The sequence below is a fragment of the Phymastichus coffea genome, unplaced genomic scaffold, assembly GCF_024137745.1.
Source record: "Phymastichus coffea isolate CEN01 unplaced genomic scaffold, Cenicafe_Pcof_1.1 PCOF00012, whole genome shotgun sequence".
In the NCBI taxonomy this organism is placed as follows: Eukaryota; Metazoa; Arthropoda; class Insecta; order Hymenoptera; family Eulophidae; genus Phymastichus; species Phymastichus coffea.
This window is the reverse complement of record NW_026706823.1, coordinates 1,469,682-1,490,046: the sequence shown is the minus strand read 5'-3', so window position 1 is coordinate 1,490,046 and position 20,365 is coordinate 1,469,682. Positions and strand designations below refer to the sequence as shown.

The following is a 20,365-nucleotide window of genomic DNA, read 5'->3' as shown; positions in this document are numbered from 1 at the left end:
ATATAATGATATTTAACATTTATTTAATCTAAAATAAAAAATTAATCTTATCTTACTAACTTATCACTAAAAAATTAAATACAGTGAACTAAATTATTATCAATTATTTTGCTTGTTTGGTTTGTGAAATTCAGAAATGAAATTTGAAAAATTATTAGTCATTATTAGTATGATTTGTTCTTACACTGTTAGATTAGATTCCTCAACGCATAACTGCTTGATGTTAAACAACTAAAAATTTTAGAGTCTTATAGTCACTTCATCTAGTGATGAAATAACTTCTCTACTCTCTTTTACTGGCACCTTTTATAATCAAGTTAAAAAATCAAAATGTGATCGTTTGTTTTAACACGCAGTAAAATTTCGACATTCGGTTTCAAAAATTAGCGGTAAAGGGCTTATTTCATCACTAGATGAAAAAAGTATGGTCTCTTACATACTGAGATATGGAATGGGAGCAGCTAGACCCTTAAGAAGTATTATTGGTTCTTTGATGACCAGCCGAATCTAACTTGATGTATTATGGTATTAGTAAAGCTATATCAAAGCCATATCATAATTTTATCTTGTAACGGAAAATCACAGCATTGACAATTCATTCCTTGGCTTTCATAATCGTCCGTTTACCGTATTTAGACTAAGAGCTAACTTGATCCGCTCGCTCGACAAATCCCCCCCTCGGATCTTTGCACGCTTTCGCGGACTCGTTCGCCTCCAATAGCCGTTCTTCGTGCGGCTCGCGAGGATCGATGACGGTCGCTTCTACGCTTTCCTCTTCCCCCCGGACCGTAATACGGCTTAAAGTCCTTGGCATGGAAGAGCTCGGGCAGGATCTCTAGCTGATTTCCCAGTCTGTACGTGTTGGAATTGCAAACCTCTTCAATCACGTACGGACCGGCGTATTTCGGCGCCAATTTGGCTGAAATGCCTTGAGCAGCCGAGGAGAGAATCCTGTTTCTCTGCCATACCCAATCTCCGACCTTAAACTCGGGTTGCCGTCGCTTCCGGTCGTAATAAGCCGCCTGACGCGCCGCTTCCTACTTTGACTTGGAGTTGGCTCGCTCCCATAAATTAGCTTCTCCATATGTTCAGCTCAATCTACCACAGCTTGACCCTCCGAACACTCAAGGGCCTGCTGATCTTGGGATCTTCTGAACGTCAAAGGAGGTACCGGCTGACGCCAAAAGATGAGCATTGCGGAACTATACCCAGTGGCGCTATGAGTTGCCGAGTTCAACGCGAAGTTGAACTCTGACAGGTGCTCGTCCCAGCTCTTATGATCACGGCTCACATACGACGTGATCATGGTCTTGAGCGTCCTGTTTACTCGCTTTGTGGGATTCACTTGCGGATGATACACAGGAGTCAAGGCGCGCTGGACACCGTTCATCTGGAGGTATAAATCGACTTCCTGATTCTTGAATTCGGTTCCGTTATCCGACAGAATACCTTTAACGCGCCAAACCTAGTGACAATCTTCTCGTGTAATTCCTTTGCGATTGTCCCCCAATTGGTTTTACGTATCGCAACGCGATTTACCCAGCGAATAAAATGGTCTACAAAGACTAGGAAGTACTCAAAACCTCAAGAGCTTTTGGCGAATGGGCTAGTGATATCACCGACCACCACCTACTAGGATTGTGACATTTGTCTACGACCCATCAGCCTCCTAGGTGCCCTTTGTTCCACCTTGCACTGCTGATATACCGGGCAACTCTATACGTACTCCCTGACCTGATTATATATCTTAGGCCAGTAGTACAAGCGTCTAGCACTGGAGAACGTACGAGCTCGTCCTTGATGCCCTGCCGTAATTGCATCATGAACCTCCTGGAGCACCTGGTGCCTTTTCTCCCTAGGTACCGCAAGCTTCCACGCTTCATCGTTGTCGATGGACCCTTCACCGTACTCATCAGGCTGATAGTGATACAGCCTCCCCCCACTAACTTCCATGTGAGGTACGAGTGTGGGTCTTGTCATTCTTCCTCGTATTGCTGCAAATACCAGGCATTAGTGATCTCCGACCTACTATTTATGGCACTCACTTCAATCTTCTCCTTCGTATAGGCCCTAAACAATGCGTCCGGCACCACATTGAGATCTCCCCTTCGATATTCAATATCAAAGACATTGCCTTGCAATGCTAACGCCCACCACGCTAGTATTCCCGTGGGATTTCTCATACTGTGAAGCCATTTCTGGCAACTATGATTAGTGATGACCCTGAAGTGATGTCCTTCAATGTACGACCGGAACTTTCAAATGGCCCATACCACTGCCAAGCACTCTTTCTCTCAGACTGTATAATTCCTCTCAGCATGTTGAGTGATCGACTAGCGTATTCTATCACACGCTCCTCTCCATCGACATTCTGCGTGAGGACCGCTCGATCCCACTGTCAGAGGCGTCAGTTTGTAGTACAAACTGACCGCTAGTATCGGATGGTTGCGGTATTGAGGCGGAAGTCATCGCCTCCTGCAACCTCGTGAAAGCTCGCTCTTGCTCCTTCTCCTAAGAGGAACGTATATTCTTTTTCGTCAGACAGTTTATAGCTTCAGCGATCATGTCAAAGTCGGGTGTAAAACGTCTATACCACGACGTCATTCCGATGAATCACTTAAACTGTTTGACAGTCCGGGGTGTTGGATACTCTAGTATCGGGCTTATCTTCTCGGGATCTTGTCTTACTCCGTCCTGATTTACAAGAACTCCCAAGTACCTGACTTCCGTCTTACAGAAGTGACTTTTGGCTTAGTTGATGGTTAGGCCCGCACCTAGAATTCTCTTTATACCATTTGTAGGTGCCGCTTATGCTCCTCGAATGATGTCGAAACCACAATTATATCGTCGAGGTAAGCTAAAGCGAATGGATCCATATCCGGGCCTATCAACTTATCTATCAACCTCTGGAAGGTCGCTCCTGCATATGACAGTCCGAAGAGCATTCTCTTAAATTGAAAGTGCCCCAATCTAGGTACTGTAAACGCCGATATCAGACGCGAGTCTTCCTTTAGGGGAATTCGATGATATGCACTACTCAAGTCCATCGTGGATATGAATTTTGCATCCCTTATCCATCTTAAATGTTTTTCATATATGGTAAAAGGTAGGCATTTGGTTTTGTTATTGCGTTTACCTTTTGGTAATTCACGCAAAACCTATACTTTCCATCAGCCTTCTTTACCATCACCACTGGACTTGACCATTCGATGGTCGCTGGTTCCATTAAATCTTTTTTCAGCATATCTTTGACCAGCGTATACATTTCCTCTCGCATCCTATCTCAAACTGCGTAATAGTTCTGTTTGATGGGTCGAGCACCTCCAACATCTATTACGTGCTTAACCTCCACGGCACAGCGTAAAGCCTTTCCTCCGTCTGGAATCAATCTTCTGAGAAGGTCTTCGATTTCCTTAAGCTGTGTTTCCGTGGCCTCCCACAGTCCGGCCGGTGCGAGAAATGCCATACCATCAATTCCAGCCACTTCCATATGTGATGCCCCCTACCTTAAAGAGGAACATCACGTGACCAATGATGGAGAATGGGCGCCCATCAGCAAGCCTTGCGTCGCCCGCCCTGGTCACATTCAGTCCGATTATCTTAATACCCTCCAGACGCTCCTCCATCTTCTTATCAGAAGTGAAGGATTACGTAGCCGATACCCTTCTTGCTCGGTAGACCTCCTGGCAGGGTTCTGTCCGCGATATGGATCTCTCTCCTTCATCGCACGTGTCTTCCCTTCGCTGGCTTCTGCAGCGATTTGGGATTTCTTACCAGCCGTTCTTTTGCTCGGCTGGTAGGCGGGCTGAGAGAAGATCGTCGAGTTTGGATCCGTAAATCCGCGTGGATAACGACCGTAAGACAAAGTGTTTTGTACTTCGGTTGCCCTCGTATTAAGCTCGCGTATTGACATCAACTCACTCCGCCGCAGCTGTATCTGGATGTTCGGAAGGAGGTTTGTATGAAGTAGGTCTAATAACCACTCCAAGGGCATTGGTGATTCCAATCTATTAACAAGAGCCACCAGGTTGGACACGAAGTCTCTAGCCAATTCGTCTTCACCCTGAAATCGGTGCTGTGCTTCCTACAACAGCCTTTGATGCTGTTGCGTACTTGTGCCGAACCATTACCGGGCGTTGGCGATGAATTCCGCGTCACTGAGCCACTGGTACTTATTGTTATCTTACCAGATCCTCGCGTTGTCTTCGAGGATCTCTGACACGGAACAAAGCACTTCGTCATCAGTTAATTCTGCGCCCACGCGCAGGTCTTCCAACCTTAACAGAAACGTGTCCACGCTCTGTTCCCTACTACCCGCAAACCTCAATTTCCATCCTTGGACAATTTTCCTAACATCTCGGGTTGTGGAGAGCTCTGAGGATAAATAAGGTCCGGAGCCAGAGGATCCGCTTCGACTCCTCTGTCGAACAGGTGCGGATCTCCCGTTCTCTTCTGGATCATCTTCACCTCTTTTTCTTTGGAGGGCATCCGGTGGCGTGACGTCCATTCTCCTGGGTACTGGTCTTGGAGGAGCCGGTGTGCTTCCCGGAATCCCAGAATCGTAGTAACAGGTGAATGTGTCCTGAAAGTTCACATTACGTCTGGAGCGCGGTTGAATCGAGTCATGCTGTGAAGAAAGGGCTGCATTGGCCATTTCATGCATTCCGTCCTCCAGCTCTCGTATTCTTTAACGCATGTCCTGCGCCTCGCGCTCCGCCCACACCTGTATGCCCTGTAGAGTCTGAAGGGTTTCTAGGATACGACCTACCAGCTTGCGGTTGCGGTCGACTCCCTCCTTCAGGTACTCTATTTCCCGGAAGGCTTCGCTCAAGGATAATTCTTCTTGAGGCTCCTTCCGGGTGCAGGATTACTGCGACCTTAGATCCGGGGTTGTTCCGTCTCCTCTCCCCTGCCTCCTGTTCCTGGGTCTGGAGTACCTTTTGTATGATTTCATCCTCTTCTTGGCAGCTGGCTTCGACCTCCGAGTCCTCATCCGGGCAGGTGAATGTCCTTGACATACTTGGCAAGGATATTCCCTCCCTGTTGATGAGTCTCAAGGTATGGTCGCTGTGCTCTTCTACGCTTAGGTTTTCCAACTCGTCACAGATTGTATCGATTGTGCGCTTCCTGCGCTCCGCCATCTCTTTATGCGTGTGGTCTCTTCCAAATCTGTGACGGTGTACTCACCCAGCAACCATCTCCCAAGCATAGCAGCCTGCTGGATGACACTTCCATCTTTGCGCAGCTCTAGATTCGCTAAGTAGCGTTCGCGCTGTTCTGAGTACAGCTCTAATGCCCACGTGTCGATCTGGCTGACAACAGAGCCATCTTGCTTCCGCACGGGTGTACGATGCGGTCGAGGTTTAAAATTATTGGCCTATTCGACCACTACCGCTTCCTATCAACCAAGGTATGAACGGAGTATACACTAATCAGTGTAATTACCCTTAATGCCATCTTTTCTAAGGCGCAAACTCGCGAGATTATGAGCGTGTGCAGTTTCCGGATACTGTCTAATAATAAGATAAAAATGTCCTACCTAAGATCGGAGCCTGCTATTTGTTTGCTCCGCCTGGCTAATATTTCCTGGACTGCATGCTTGGGTCGCGTTCTCTGCTCTTATCGTTGTTCAGATGCTTCCGACCCCTTTTATCTACAAAACTGTGGCTTAAACGGGCTAGCATTTGATTACTTACAACGATTTGGAATTACTTCGACCTACAAATTATTACAGCTTTTGGCCCTTATTACAATAAATTTAACAATTTTTGAGAAAAAAGATCGAAGTGATTCCGTTTTTTCAACTACAGAGGGCGCTCCGCTCTCGATCTCGCGCTACCACCCGGTCAAACCTTCCTAAGCGCTCGCGCAATCGTCTCTCTCTCGTGCGTTGATTACCTTTGACGCACAATCCTATTCGTACTTAAACGGGTCTTAATACTAGTTGGGCGCCATGTAACGAGGTGAATTGCTAGTACAATGGGAATTTATTATCGCAGAAACTCCCACGATGCAGAGCTAACCGCCGCTCCGTTAAACACGTATAGTTTTACGTGTATTCGTCTTTACGTTTGATATTTTCGTTTCAGTGTCTTCTTTCCAATCGAGTTGAACTCACCTTAAGTTACTTGACTTATGACACTCGATCTATCTTAGGTATGAGTGACCTAATGCTTAATCCGACTAATCCCCTAGACGAAATCGGATTAAAACTTGATCCTTTATAGATCCATTAAACTATTAGGAAACGAAATGACGTAACACGACGAATAAAATTAATAATGTTTAATTTTAATATTACAGTCTTTACGGGCCGAAAGACTAACGCACGCGAATAGGATTTACAATTCGTAACATACTGGCTTGATTCGCTTATAGTTTTCTTAAATGATAAATTTTGTACTAATGGAAAGAAAGGAAATTTCAAGCAGTGTTTCTTTAAGTTTTCTATTACAATATTAGCCAATAAAGGAACGTAAAAATAATTTTAAAAGATTGAAATGATTCTGGTTTTCTGAATAAATATTGGTATAATAATGATTTGACTCAAACCGACACATCTATATCAAAATGCTATGGATTACCAAAAATGCATAAAGAAAATGTTCCACTACGACCAATAATTTCATCAATTAACAGCCTTACTAACAAATTAGCAAAATTGTTATATAATTCTCGTAAAACAATTATAAATAAACTTAACTCTTACATTTTAAACAATGGATAGTTAAAACAAAAATTAAAAGATATCTTATTCGAAACGATCACGTTTTAATATCATTAGATATAAGTTCTTTATTCACGAACATATCTTGTGAGTTACTCTTGGAGGGATTGGACAAACGTTATGAACAAATTAAAAATTGTGGGAATTCAATGGAATAGATTCGGAGAGGTATAAAATTTTTATTTAATAACACATATTTTGTGTTCAACAAAATTTATTATAAACAAATATTTGGAAGCTTGATGGGCTCCCCCATCTCTCCTACAATGGCTGATATTGTAATGGAAGACTTAGAGAATTACTGCCTGAACGTGTTGTGGAATAAATATCAAATTAATCCTGTTTTTTACTACAGATATGTTGATGATACTTTGATGTGCGTTCCGAAAGATAAAATTGATTTAGTTGTCGAGATGTTCAATTCTTATCATAATAAAATACAATTTATGCTTGAAATTGAAATGAATAATTTTATTCCATTTCTCGACTTAAAATTGATAAGAAATAATAATAAATTAGAATTTTACTGGTTTAGAAAAACAACAAAAACTAACAGAATTTAAAATTTTAACTCAGAACATACATTTTATCAAAAAGTTAATATAGTTTCAAATTTAGTTGACCGGGTGTTTATACTTGCTGACAAAAAATTTCGTTCACACAATTTAAAAATAATTAGTAATATCCTGAAAAAAAAAATTATCTATCTGAATTTATCAAAAAACACATACACAAACGGATTAACAAATATAAAAAAAGGAAAGAATAATTCTAAAAAATCAATAAATCAAAAACTACCTACAGTCGCTATTCCAAATAATTGCAACATCTTTAAAAAATATTCTTCTATGTTAAAAAAAACATGACATTACTCCAACCCCTTTATTACAAAAACCATTACAAGAATTCATTCGTTTAGGAAAAGACAAATCTGATTTACTAGACAACACTGGTATTGTCTACAGTTTTAACTGCAAACAATGTTCAGCGGTTTACAAAGGTGAAAGTAAGCGGTCCTTAAGAATTAGATTAAATGAACACAACAAAACAATGACTCAGATACAGTAGTAGCTACACATAAAAGAACTCTCTCATACGAATTTGACTGGGACAAAGCTAAGATATTGGATTATGAAAAGAATTATAAGAATCGCAGAATATCCGAAATGTTGCACATTGGCTTACATAAAAACACTTTAAATAGAAAAGAGGATATACAATATCTTACTCATATTTATAAGCCTTCATTAAGATGGATGAGGAAGGGATGACAGATGAAGAATATATATACTCGTATATTTGTTAAAATACTTGATTTGATACTGTATTGTAACGTGACTGGCTGCGAGCTATTCCTTTCAGCCTATAATAATTTGACTACGAGAGAAATCAGGTACACGCATGTACATATAATTATATGCCTTTAAGATTACATTCGCAACTTTATTGTTAATAATTTGTTCTTGTTTTTCTGTCAATAAAGTTTAAAAAGGTTAGCAAATCTGCTGATGAAACGTTGCTGAATATAATTAAAATTAAGTAAATTTCCATCTCTCACTATTTCCCTTCTTTCCATTATTACAAAATTTATTATTTAAAGATTTACAATTATTGATAATAATTCGGTGAGAGAGATAGCGAGCGAGCGAGAGAGAGAGAGAGAGAAAAAGAAAGAGAGAGAGATAGAAAGAAAGAATTTGAACTTTGCCGCGAAATCTAACGCTCGGCGCGAATACAAAAAAATAACGCTCGCGATATATAAAATACTTTTGATAGTATTTTGTCGCGCAATAAAAGGAAGGTGCTCTTTCCCTGCGGTGCAATTACGGTAATCAGCCGTAATTGTTGAAGAGAATCAACGATGCTCCTTGAATCTAAATCAGTTGCGCTGCTTCGCTAGCAAATATCTGCTGCTTTTGTTGCTGCTGCTTTAAATGCTACTGCTCTGATGCTTATGCTGTAATGCTCCTTGCTATCACTCGTGCACGCCCAAAAATCCAGGAAACTTTCGATTTACAAACAACGACGAAACACAGTACAAAAACTAAATTTTCGGTACTCTCGCAAAAGCACTTGAGGCCTAACTGACTATTTTCAAACTCTCGCGCACGCTCTCTCTCTCTCTCTCTCTCTTAGTCGTTCGTTGGAACATCACGAGTGTACCGAATCGCGAACGGATTGATTAATCAAATGGACTACCGTTGCAACTAATGTTTTTGAAAGATCTAGTACACATAAACCAATGTATATAGGTTTTGTAATACTGATAGTTATCTAGGATATTTGAATAGCTGTTAAATTTTCATGAAAGATGGTGTTACGTCTCAAGACGTATCTTTATTCATTTACACTCTTTAAAAAGTGCAATTCCGAATTTCGTAAAATCAAAACTATGTACACGTCCACCAGAAAACTATACGGCAGTAAAATACAAAGACCATACTCAGCATTACACAACGCACATTGAACTCGAAAGGAAAATTATCCAACTACACAGAAACATCAGCGATTAATTAAGCACAAATCTATGTATATAAGACGAACCACCTGTAAAGAGGCAGTCATTATTGTTACTCCGTACACGTCAGTTCGACAATTGACGAATAAACTTTACGTATCGACGCTACAGTCACGTGCAAGCCTGTTCGACAATTTGGCTAACTATTCAATTACTACTTGTCAAACTATACCATTTGATCTTAATAAATACGCGATCCATTAAAAGTGAGAACGTGCAACTTCATTATTCAACCTAACCAAATACCGAGATCTACAATACTGAAAGTACTCCAGAGACTGTAAGTACAACAAAATAATAAACCACATTCATTTCTATCCATATATCATATATTACTCATTACTTGTGAGCCTCAACCAGCCACTTGTATCATATTGGTACGTTTCGCACATTCGCTATTCGTAGTTTATGCACGAGACGTAACAAATTGGTTCCGGTACGAAATTAGAAAAATCATTTTATTTTATCAATTCAAAGTGCAAAATCGGAATAAATTACTTTATCCTACCAATTCAAACTTTTCAATACAATCTTCAAGGCATCAATTAATAACGAATTAATAATTTCTAATTTTGAAAGAAATTTTTTTTTACAACAAATTACATTTCAACCGATTTCTTTTGAACTGAAAACACATAATATCAAATTCGTAAATTGTGTCATTTCATAAGCACGAACCGTGCTTTGGCATAGTAACTTGACCATCGCGCGCCGCGACTAAATAACCTGGTAGAATCTAAAACTCAGCAAAAATTTTGGAACTTGAGTCGAAATAAGGAAAGAGTAGAGAAAAAGTAGGTCAAAACACCAATTCCTTACTTACTCATATACGAATTTGTTACTTATATACATATATATATATGCATGCTTATATAATTATACTTATATGAATGCTACAATATTATTAATCGAACAATATACGAATCATTTTACGTGACTCCCTCCCAATAACCGAACAAATTTTAACTATCGATTTTTAGTTTTTTTTTAAGTTCACATTATTTCCTTTTGAACTTTCTTATAATTATTCAATACAATCTAAATTCAATACATTTACTTTTCCTTTTCTTTTCTCGAATAAAATACCCAAATGAGTAAACAAATTATCCCAACTAGCAGAGTAATTTCAATCGACTCGAAGCTTACGCGATCCCAAACGCGTAGCAATCCCCAATTGAAAAGCTTCCTACATAAAGAGTTAGAAAAAAGCGCATTCAGAAGAAGCAGCAAGATACAATACTCACCTACAAAAAAAGCCAAGAAAACACAAACAGAAATTACAAGAACCGAAGATTCACCAGCAACTCAAACAGAAGAACAAGATTCAATTATACAAGAAAACAACTTTTCAACAGTAAATACCACAATAGACCTCGATAAAAATCAACGATACTCAGACTTTGGAGGAATTTACAACGAACAAAGCCTGATCTTAGGAACTTCAAAAGATACATTTTTAAATCTCGAACTACAAAGTCAAGAAGAAGGAAAAACACTTGCCGAAGAAGATAAACAAGAACTCACAATTCCGAAAAATTTTGAAAATAATCTACCGAAGGAAGACTCACGGAAAAGTGATTTTCTAGCAGCAGTAAACATCGACACACTCATCGAAGACCCGTCTACCACAAAGCAAGAAACAAAAATCATTAGAGAAAATCCTACACCATCAATTAACAAAATGCCTACAAATATGGATAACCAGGAAAAACCAATGAAATTACAATTGAAAGATTTAACAGCCTTCGTCGCGGAGTTCGATGGAAAAAACATACCACCTACGGAATACATCTCCATGTTAAAGGAAGTAAAAGATATTATAGATGACATTGATGAGAGAAATCTTACAAAATTATTAAAAATAAAAATTAAAGGTGAAGTAATAGTGGCAATAAGAGGAAGTAAAGTGGAAAATATAACAGACCTAATCAATGAAATCAGAACTCTATACCCCATAAAAGAAGACATACACGCACTATATGCAAAAGTTCGTCAGATATCACAAGAGGAAGACGAATCAGTTGTACACTATACTAACAGAATACGACAACTAGTATTAAGAATAAAGGAACTAAATAAATGGGAGGACATCACAGCAATAGAACGAACACAATTCGAAGCTACACTAGACAAAGAAGCAGCTAAAAGCTATAGGAAAGGACTAAAAGCAGAAATCAGATACGAAATAGGCCCAGGAACTACAGTACAAGAAATGTCGACAAGGGCAATAGACATTGAAAGCGATATAGAAAAAAGGAAATACAAAACAAAACCAAGTATAAACTATACATATTCAAACGATAAAGAAGAGTTTCAAGAAGCAAAAATTCTCACATGTCAAATATGCAGAGAATATTCACATGAAGCTCTATTTTGTCGCACAGCAGCCTGCGTATACTGTAAAGGAACAGATCATTTCTCGAATAGTTGCAGGAAAGTGCCAAAGAAAATTAATTTAATTCTGTAGCCAACCGAGTCATTCAATAAGTGCTTGTCGCTTAAACAAAAGACAAAATATCCACTGCCAATATTGCCAAGAAATGGGACATGAAGTAGATCAATGCCCACACATCAGCGACTACGAAGCATGCTGGAAATGCAACGAAACAGGACACAACCCAATAAATTGTAAGAATGACCAAATTTCAAAACAAAACAAATGCGAAAATTGTGACAAGATTGGACATACAATGCAGCAGTGCCCGGAAGTAATATGCAGAAAGTGCAATAATATGGGCCACCTCGTAAAAGATTGTAAAGCAGGAGAAATAAAAAAGTCTCTATACAAAATATGTGCTATCTGTGAAGAAGTAGGCCACGAATAAGACACCTGCGACCAAGTAAAAATCATGTTCACAGAATTCAAAGCTAAACAGAAATTTAAGTGCCAGTATTGCGAAGACACAGGCCACACAGCTAAGTATTGTCCACTTCTAAAAACGCAACCGCAGCAAGTTCAACAAACTCAACAACTGTCATATAATTCAAATTATAATGGATTCCAAAGGAAAGGCTGTGCCTACTGCAAAAGTCCAGGACATAATATAAACGACTGTAGAAAATTAAGCGCATTAATGAACAACACACCAACAAATCAACAAAAGATATGCGAATTTTGCATAATCTTGTCACGACAAAAACAAGCCGGCGAATTCTGCGGAAAATGTAAAATAGCCGGTCACACAACTTAGAATTGCTTTAGAAATAAAGGAAGAGCGGGAAACTTCGAGGCCCTTTCTGGAGGGAACGCCTAGAAAGGGAACACAACGAAAAATCGCTCCCACAACAAAAAGATACAAAAATACAACAAGTCAAAAACACAGCCAACATAGAAGCAAAAACATACGTATTGAAAATGGAAAATTTACTGCAATATATTGAAGTCGATGATCCATATTCAAACAAAAAACTCAAATTGTTGATCGATAGCGGAGCTCAACTAAACATCATACAAAATAATAGTATTTCAAAACGAGACATAAATAGCAATGAACGGATACCGATCTCCGGAATAACCGACAAGTCTATCAAAACCCTAGGATCTACAAAGATACCAATACAAAATACATACTTTGATTTCCATGTAACCCCGGACACTTTCTCTATTCCATACGATGGAATTCTAGGAATAAACATTTTCTTAGACTACAAGGTGAGATAGATGAAGGATACCCAGAAATCAATGGAAAAAAAATACTCGTAAAATCTACAAAAGATAAACATACAACTCCCACAATTACTACACTACAAGAAAAATCTATTGTTACTTCAAATCAAGAAGCCAACACTACAGAAGAAATTACAGGAAAATACGACATTACATAAAAAAATGAGGACATCATTATATCAAGATCTAGAAAAAGTATTAACGACAGTAAACGAAATAAACACGCAAGAAAAAGAAAAAGCAGAGGAAGCACAAGAGAAATGCTACGAACAAACGTATCAAGCAAATTTAGCAAAATTCATGGAAAATATAAACGAAGTTCTCGAAAATAAAAAAGAGCAAACAGAAGAAGAATACATCATGGACAACTATTATACTTTTTGTTCGACATTAGAACAAAAAATAAAAATCGAGGACAATACAAAACAAAATATACAAATACAAGAAGCAGAATTATCAGGTAACGAAACTATAGATACACAAAAAGAAATACAAAGGGAAATCATACAAGAAAAAGCCCCAGAAACTCAAGACACGAAAGAAAGACGAAACCGACTGATCGAGGCAGTAAAGCTAGATCACTTAACCCACAAAAAAAAACAAGCGATAGAGAACTTGATTATATCATTCGAAGACATATGCTGGCTAGAAGGAGACGAACTCGGCATATGCAATATAGAAGAACATGAGATCAACTTAACAAACGAAAAGTCAGTATATATCAAACAATTTCCTTTGCCCTATACACTGAAACAAGTGGCATTGGATGAAACAAAAAAACTAATCGCAAACAAATTAGTTAGACCTTCAACAAGCGCATTTAATGCACCAGTATGGGTCGTTCCAAAAAAGGACTCACCAATGAGGGGAAAAAAATGGAGATTAGTCATAGATTACAGAAAATTAAACGCTAAAACAATACCAGACCCTTACTTGATACCTAACATATTGGAAATCTTTGATTGTATAGGAAAAAACAAATTTTTTACAACTATTGACAGGGTTTCTGGATTCCATCAAATAAAAATGAAAGAATCAGACATTCACAAAACCGCCTTCAGCATACCTGGCTTAGGACGCTTCGAATTTAAAGTGCTACCTTTTGGATAAATCAACTCGCCAAGAATTTTTCAAAGAGCACTAACAACAGTACTCGGAGATTTAAGAGAAAAAGGCTTCTGCTATGTATACATCGATGACTTAATCATTGTAGCAAATACAGTAGAAGAACACAACGCAAGATTCAAGCTCATAGCACAAAAGCTAAGGGAAGCAGAACTCAAATTAGAAACCAGCAAATGTAATTTTTTTCAAAAAGAAGTAGAATTTCTAGGACATATCATAAATGAAGAAGGCGTAAAAACTGATCCAAAGAAAATCGAAGCAATACAGAAATTTCCTATCCCTAAAACAGTTAAAAATATTAGAGAATTCTTGGGACTTACTAGCTATTACAGACGCTTTATAGACAACTTTTCAGATATAGCCAAACCATTAATACAGCTATTACAAAAAGACAGAATTTGTCTGGAATACAGAGAGATACAAATCATTCGAAAACTTAAAGAAAGCTCTATGCTCTGCACCAATACTGCAATATCCAGACATGACAAAACCCTTCAAATAACAACAGACGCATCAAATTTCGCATTAAGGTGTGTACTCTCACAAGGCAAAATAGGCGAGGACAAACCAATTGCATTTGCATCAAGAGTGCTAAAACCAGCAGAAAAAAAGTACCACACATACGAACGCGAAGCACTAGGAATTATATTCGCTGTGAAAACATTCAGAAATTACATATATGGAAATAAATTCACAATAGTAAGTGACCACAAACCACTACTATCTTTCAAATCTGCCGACAATAACTCCAGAGTACAAAAATGGAGACTCAACTTACTGGATTACGACTATGATATTATCTACAAACCCGGGAAGATAAACACAAACGCAGACTCACTATTAAGAAACCCTGTAGAAAATACCATGGTAACAGTCGTAACCAGAGCGCAAAAAGCTAAAGAAACAGGAAAAATACAAACAACAGACATACAAAATAACAATACAAAAATAAAAAGAACAATTAAGAAGAAAAGAAAACAAAAAACAAGCCCAAAGGATAAGAAAACAGAAGAAAACATTCAAGATTACCCACCAGGAATCACGACAAGCATAGCAGATCTAAAAAAACAGAAACATGTAGTCTTCACAAAAAAATCCATAGAGTCACGGAATGACAACGTTGCAATATTTGTAAACCAATCACGACAAATATTAGACAAAAAAATGGAATAATTTATAAAGTCAAAGAAAATCAATAACAATAAAGACCTTCGCACAAATGAAATCGAAATTATAAAAATAAATTCAAAAAAATTATTTATTCTATGCATAGACTCAGGTCAATCAGCAATAACAATAAAACAAATTATCACTCACATCCTAGGAACCCTGAAAGAAATTATGGCACAACAAAAAGAAAATAGATTCAGCATTTCAAAAGACCTATAGATAGACAATATTCATTGGCAAGAAATAGAAGAAATAATCACAAAAACCTTTCAGAACTCAGGTATTAACATAGTTATTTGCTTAAACTATATCGAATATATCGAAATCAAAGACCGAGATAGAATATTCAATCTGAACCACTCAACCGCCTTAGGAGGACACTCAGAAGTAAATAGAACATTAAGTCGCATCAAACACAAGTATTATTGGGAAAATTTAAAAACAGACATAGAACAAAGAATAAAAAATTGCGAAGACTGCCATAGAAATAAATTAAAAAGAGTAAAGACAAGACAACCAATGGTTATAACGGAAACACCGTTTAAAACTTTCGACAAAATAGCTATGGATATAGTAGGTCCACTAAATATTACCAAAAATCAAAATAAATACATCCTTTCCATTCAAGATTTATTATCAAAATTTCTAATAGTGATACCTCTACCCGATCAAACTGCCGAATCAATCGCAGACGCGTTCATAAAAAAATTTATATGCGTTTTCAGTTCACCAAAAATCGTGCTCACAGATAGAGGGGCAAACTTTACAAGCAAACTCTTGAAATGCATAGCGCGCAGATTTAAATTCACGAAAATAGAAACAACAGCCTTTTTGCCACAATCAAACGGTTCATTAGAAAGAGCCCATCACCCATTGTGCGAATACTTAAAAAATTTTTCAACCAAAAAAATCGAATGGGACGAATTACTAGAACTAGCACAATTCCATTACAACACAAGCGTACACAGCGCCCACAGATTCACACCACATGAACTAGTTTTTGCTTATCCACCACGATTACCTTCAAGCGAAGCTTTTAAAGCTTGAGAACAATTACCCACTTTCAATAATTACCTGTCACATTTAATCACAAATATGAAAGATATTGCAAATTTTGCAAGAGAAAACCTAATAACTACTAAAGAAAGATCAAAAAAGTATTACGATCGCTTCATAAACCCAACAGATTTCAAAATTGGAGACCAAGTCTGGCTCATAAAAGAACCTAAACCAGGCAAACTCGAAAAGAACCAAAACCTGGGACCATTTGAAATCTTAAAGGTTACAGACAAAAATAATGTCATCATAAATAAAGGTGGAAAAGCAAATACAGTCCATGCAAATAAATTAATTATGCATAAAAAGTAAATCTAACAATAATTTATGTTTTAGGACCATTCCAAAATGTATCAACAATTCTTAATACTAATTACAATTATCAAAACAACATCAGCCATCATCGGATACGACTGCGGGACAACAACGCCAAACATCACGAAGTACTCCCTAGTAGACACGGGAGAATGCGACTTTCACAACATTCCTGTAAATAAATCGAATGTATATATAGAATTAATACAAACCGCGGAATTCCGCGAAATTTCCGTATTACAATGTAAAATAGAAATACATAGAACTGTCTCCACATGCGGAATATTCGGGCACTTAATACCCACTCCAACTGGAGAACAGGAATACATTTATGAAATAAGCCATGAACAATTTAAATTTACCCATGAAACGGGAACTTTCGTATATGACAATATTCATAAAATTGTTGATCTAAAAATAAACGCAACCACTTCAAAAAGTATCGATTTCGCAGGTAGCGCAGAAGGAAACTCCTGCTATGGAGCAGCCTACGCTGATAGCTTCGGATCATGGAATAAGGTATTTGTTCATGGCTTTATTAAAATAACACTAATACAAAGTAGAGCTAAAGTAAACCTAGATAACGATAAATTAAGACTAAACACAGGGACCGTATGCAAGTTCTCTGACAAAACATGTATAGACATGGAAGCAGGCTACACCTTCTGGGATATTTTACCAGGAGGAGAATGCTTCAAAAACGAATTCGATGTGCTATTTAAAGGCATGGCAACGAAATATTCTAGTGATTACGATCACGAAATAATTTACGCATTAAATTCTAGCGAAATAACATTTGCTCTAAGCGCCAGAAACAAAATACAACGCTGCAACAGAGAACTTGTAAGAACGGAACACCCGAAACTATTTATTGTAGAAAAAGACAATTATATAAACGCATATTAACTAGGAAACGACTTAGTAGGCACAAGAAGCAACGTAAACCTAGACCTACTTACATACGTCAATTCAAAATTCGTATACGTTGAAAAACATTTAAGGAGTCAATTGAACAAATTATATTTGAATCTAATAACAGAAAGATGCGAAGTTGAAAGAAAGGTAATATAAAATACCCTATCCATTGCCACCCTCTCCCCCGATGAATTTACATACGACATCATGAAAAAACCGGGATACATCGCAAGAGTTGCAGGAGAAGTAGTACACTTAATAAAATGTGTACCAAAAACAGTAAAAATAGTCAAATTAGAAGAATGTTCAACGAACTCCCAGTAACTTCGGGAAACGAAACATGGTTCCTGACACCAAAAACACACATCCTCAAAAAGAAAGGGGAACAGATAAACTGCAACGCACTCGTTCCAACGTACTACAAGCTCGAAGAAGAATGGGTAAGACTCACACCCAAACCTCAACAATGCGCAGCACCAAACACACTGAGACCTAACACAAAAATAGGATGGAACTTCAAATCAATAAATTCATTAGCAACAAGTGGAGTATATTACCAAGATGAACTAGGCGAACTACAACAACAAATAATGTTTCCTATGGAGAGAACATCAATACTCAACGACATAGCAAGAGAGATAGCGGGAGACGTGACAACAAGCGGAAGCATCTTCTCAGAAAATGCTATAAAAAACATGGCAGTCAGCACCTGGAATATGATCATAAACAAAATGATCACTTGCGGATCAATCTCTTCAGTTATAATTATGATATTGATCTTAATAAACACAATAAAATTAATAATAGATACAATAATTAGAGGATATACACTACACGCAATCTACGGCTGTTCGCTCCACCTACTCGGAGCCATCTTCAGCTCTATGACACACCTCCTCATCAAACTTCAGAAACCAAGCGAAGACAGAACAGACAACGACAAAGGAAAACACATGGAACTGCAAGAAATCAAGATTATCCCTACAATACCTATCTCGACACCTAGACACACAACGCCACCTCCTCTATCAAACAGACCACCTTTTACCCTCAATAATCAAACCACTCTTTCAACTAAAAATAAACATTTGTTTTCACTAGAGTTAAACTAATACAAACATGACACTCCTTAAATGTAGCCTAATTTTAAGCGGGTAGGGAAGCGAAATATTCGCTATAAGTCTACGACAATGAAAAAAAAATTCAAATTCAATTTTTATATTTATAAAACACAAACAATCTTTTTATATTTATTGAGTACAAATTGTAAAAAGCAAGAAAAACGGGAATAATAACTTGTCATACATACTAGATACAGTTACAATCATACCGATGCGATATACTTGGCCCGATAAAAACCTTATAATCATCGTCGAATACTTCCATATAAACTCTACGAAACCCGTTACAATATACACGCAATTCATAAAAAAACATATCACGAAGACCCCAAGTGTTCTCGTCCGGTCCTACTCCCCAAGGTAGTAGGAAGTATGTGTCAGCCGGTCACATTGCCTTAGAGCCCGGATAACAGTCCAATCCTGAAACTAACAACAAGAAAACAAAATAAAACCAACAATCAAGCAAGAATCGGAAAACGGAAACACCTCCCTCTATCCTACGATAGTTCCTCGTTCCAGGCTTCGGCGCAACGGGCATAGGCAGGCCCTCCCTCCTGGCACGCCTGACAGCACGAGTATACTTCCAGTCTTCAAACTAAAGGAAAGAAAAATCAAAATTATATATACATTATAGACACCTTCATACAGCATTTACATACACATATACATATTGTAAATAAGCAAAATACTTACGCAAACCATCGAACAACGTTTTCTCGGGAAACCGTACATGTTAAATTCTATATTCTCGTCACAAGCGCAGAGAACACTTTGTAAACTATCGAAGCGACGCAGCCTTTATATATCAAATAATTTGTACACCTTGCAGAAAAATGATCCCACCGACGCAATCAAATTCCAAAACTTCCGAAACTCGGAAATGCACATAATAAAATAATCTTTTCCACCGAAAACCAACCATTGCAATCAATACATATTAATTGTAATATCTTATGCCCCGAGGTGTTACGTCTCAAGACGTATATTTATTCATTTACACACTTTAAAAAGTGCAATTCCGAATTTCGTAAAATCAAAACTATGTACACGTCCACCAGAAAACTATACGGCAGCAAAACACAAAGACCATACTCAGCATTACACAACGCACATTGAACTCGAAAGGAAAATTACCCAACTACACAGAAACATCAGCGATTAATTAAGCACAAATCTATGTATATAAGACGAACTACCTGTAAAGAGGCAGTCATTATTGTTACTCCGTACACGTCAGTTCGACAATTGACGAATAAACTTTACGTATCGACGCTACAGTCACGTGCAAGCCTGTTCGACAATTTGGCTAACTATTCAATTACTACTTGTCAAACTATACTATTTGATCTTAATAAATACGCGATCCATTAAAAGAGAGAACGTGCAACTTCATTATTCAACCTAATCAAATACCGAGATCTACAATACTGAAAGTACTCCAGAGACTGTAAGTACAACAAAATAATAAACCACATTCATTTCTATCCATATATCATATATTACTCATTACTTGTGAGCCTCAACCAGCCACTTGTATCATATTGGTACGTTTCGCACATTCGCTATTCGTAGTTTATGCACGAGACGTAGCAATGGAACTAATATGGAAATTTGGCTGTGCAATTCGAGTTTCAGCGCCATATCTACTACCCCACTAATTAACTAGTTTGACATCTTTTCCTTTCGTTTTCTAAAATTTTTCCAAATACTGCATTAATCATGAGCATGTAAAATAATTTTTCAAACTCATT

At 37.7% G+C, this 20,365-nt stretch overlaps 1 protein-coding gene across 1 annotated transcript in view; it reads left to right on the top strand.

The window, feature by feature from the left end:
- Positions 1-20,365, top strand: part of LOC131672542 (major facilitator superfamily domain-containing protein 6) — a 671,294-nt gene that overhangs the window by 364,136 nt on the left and 286,793 nt on the right. The window lies entirely within an intron of this gene.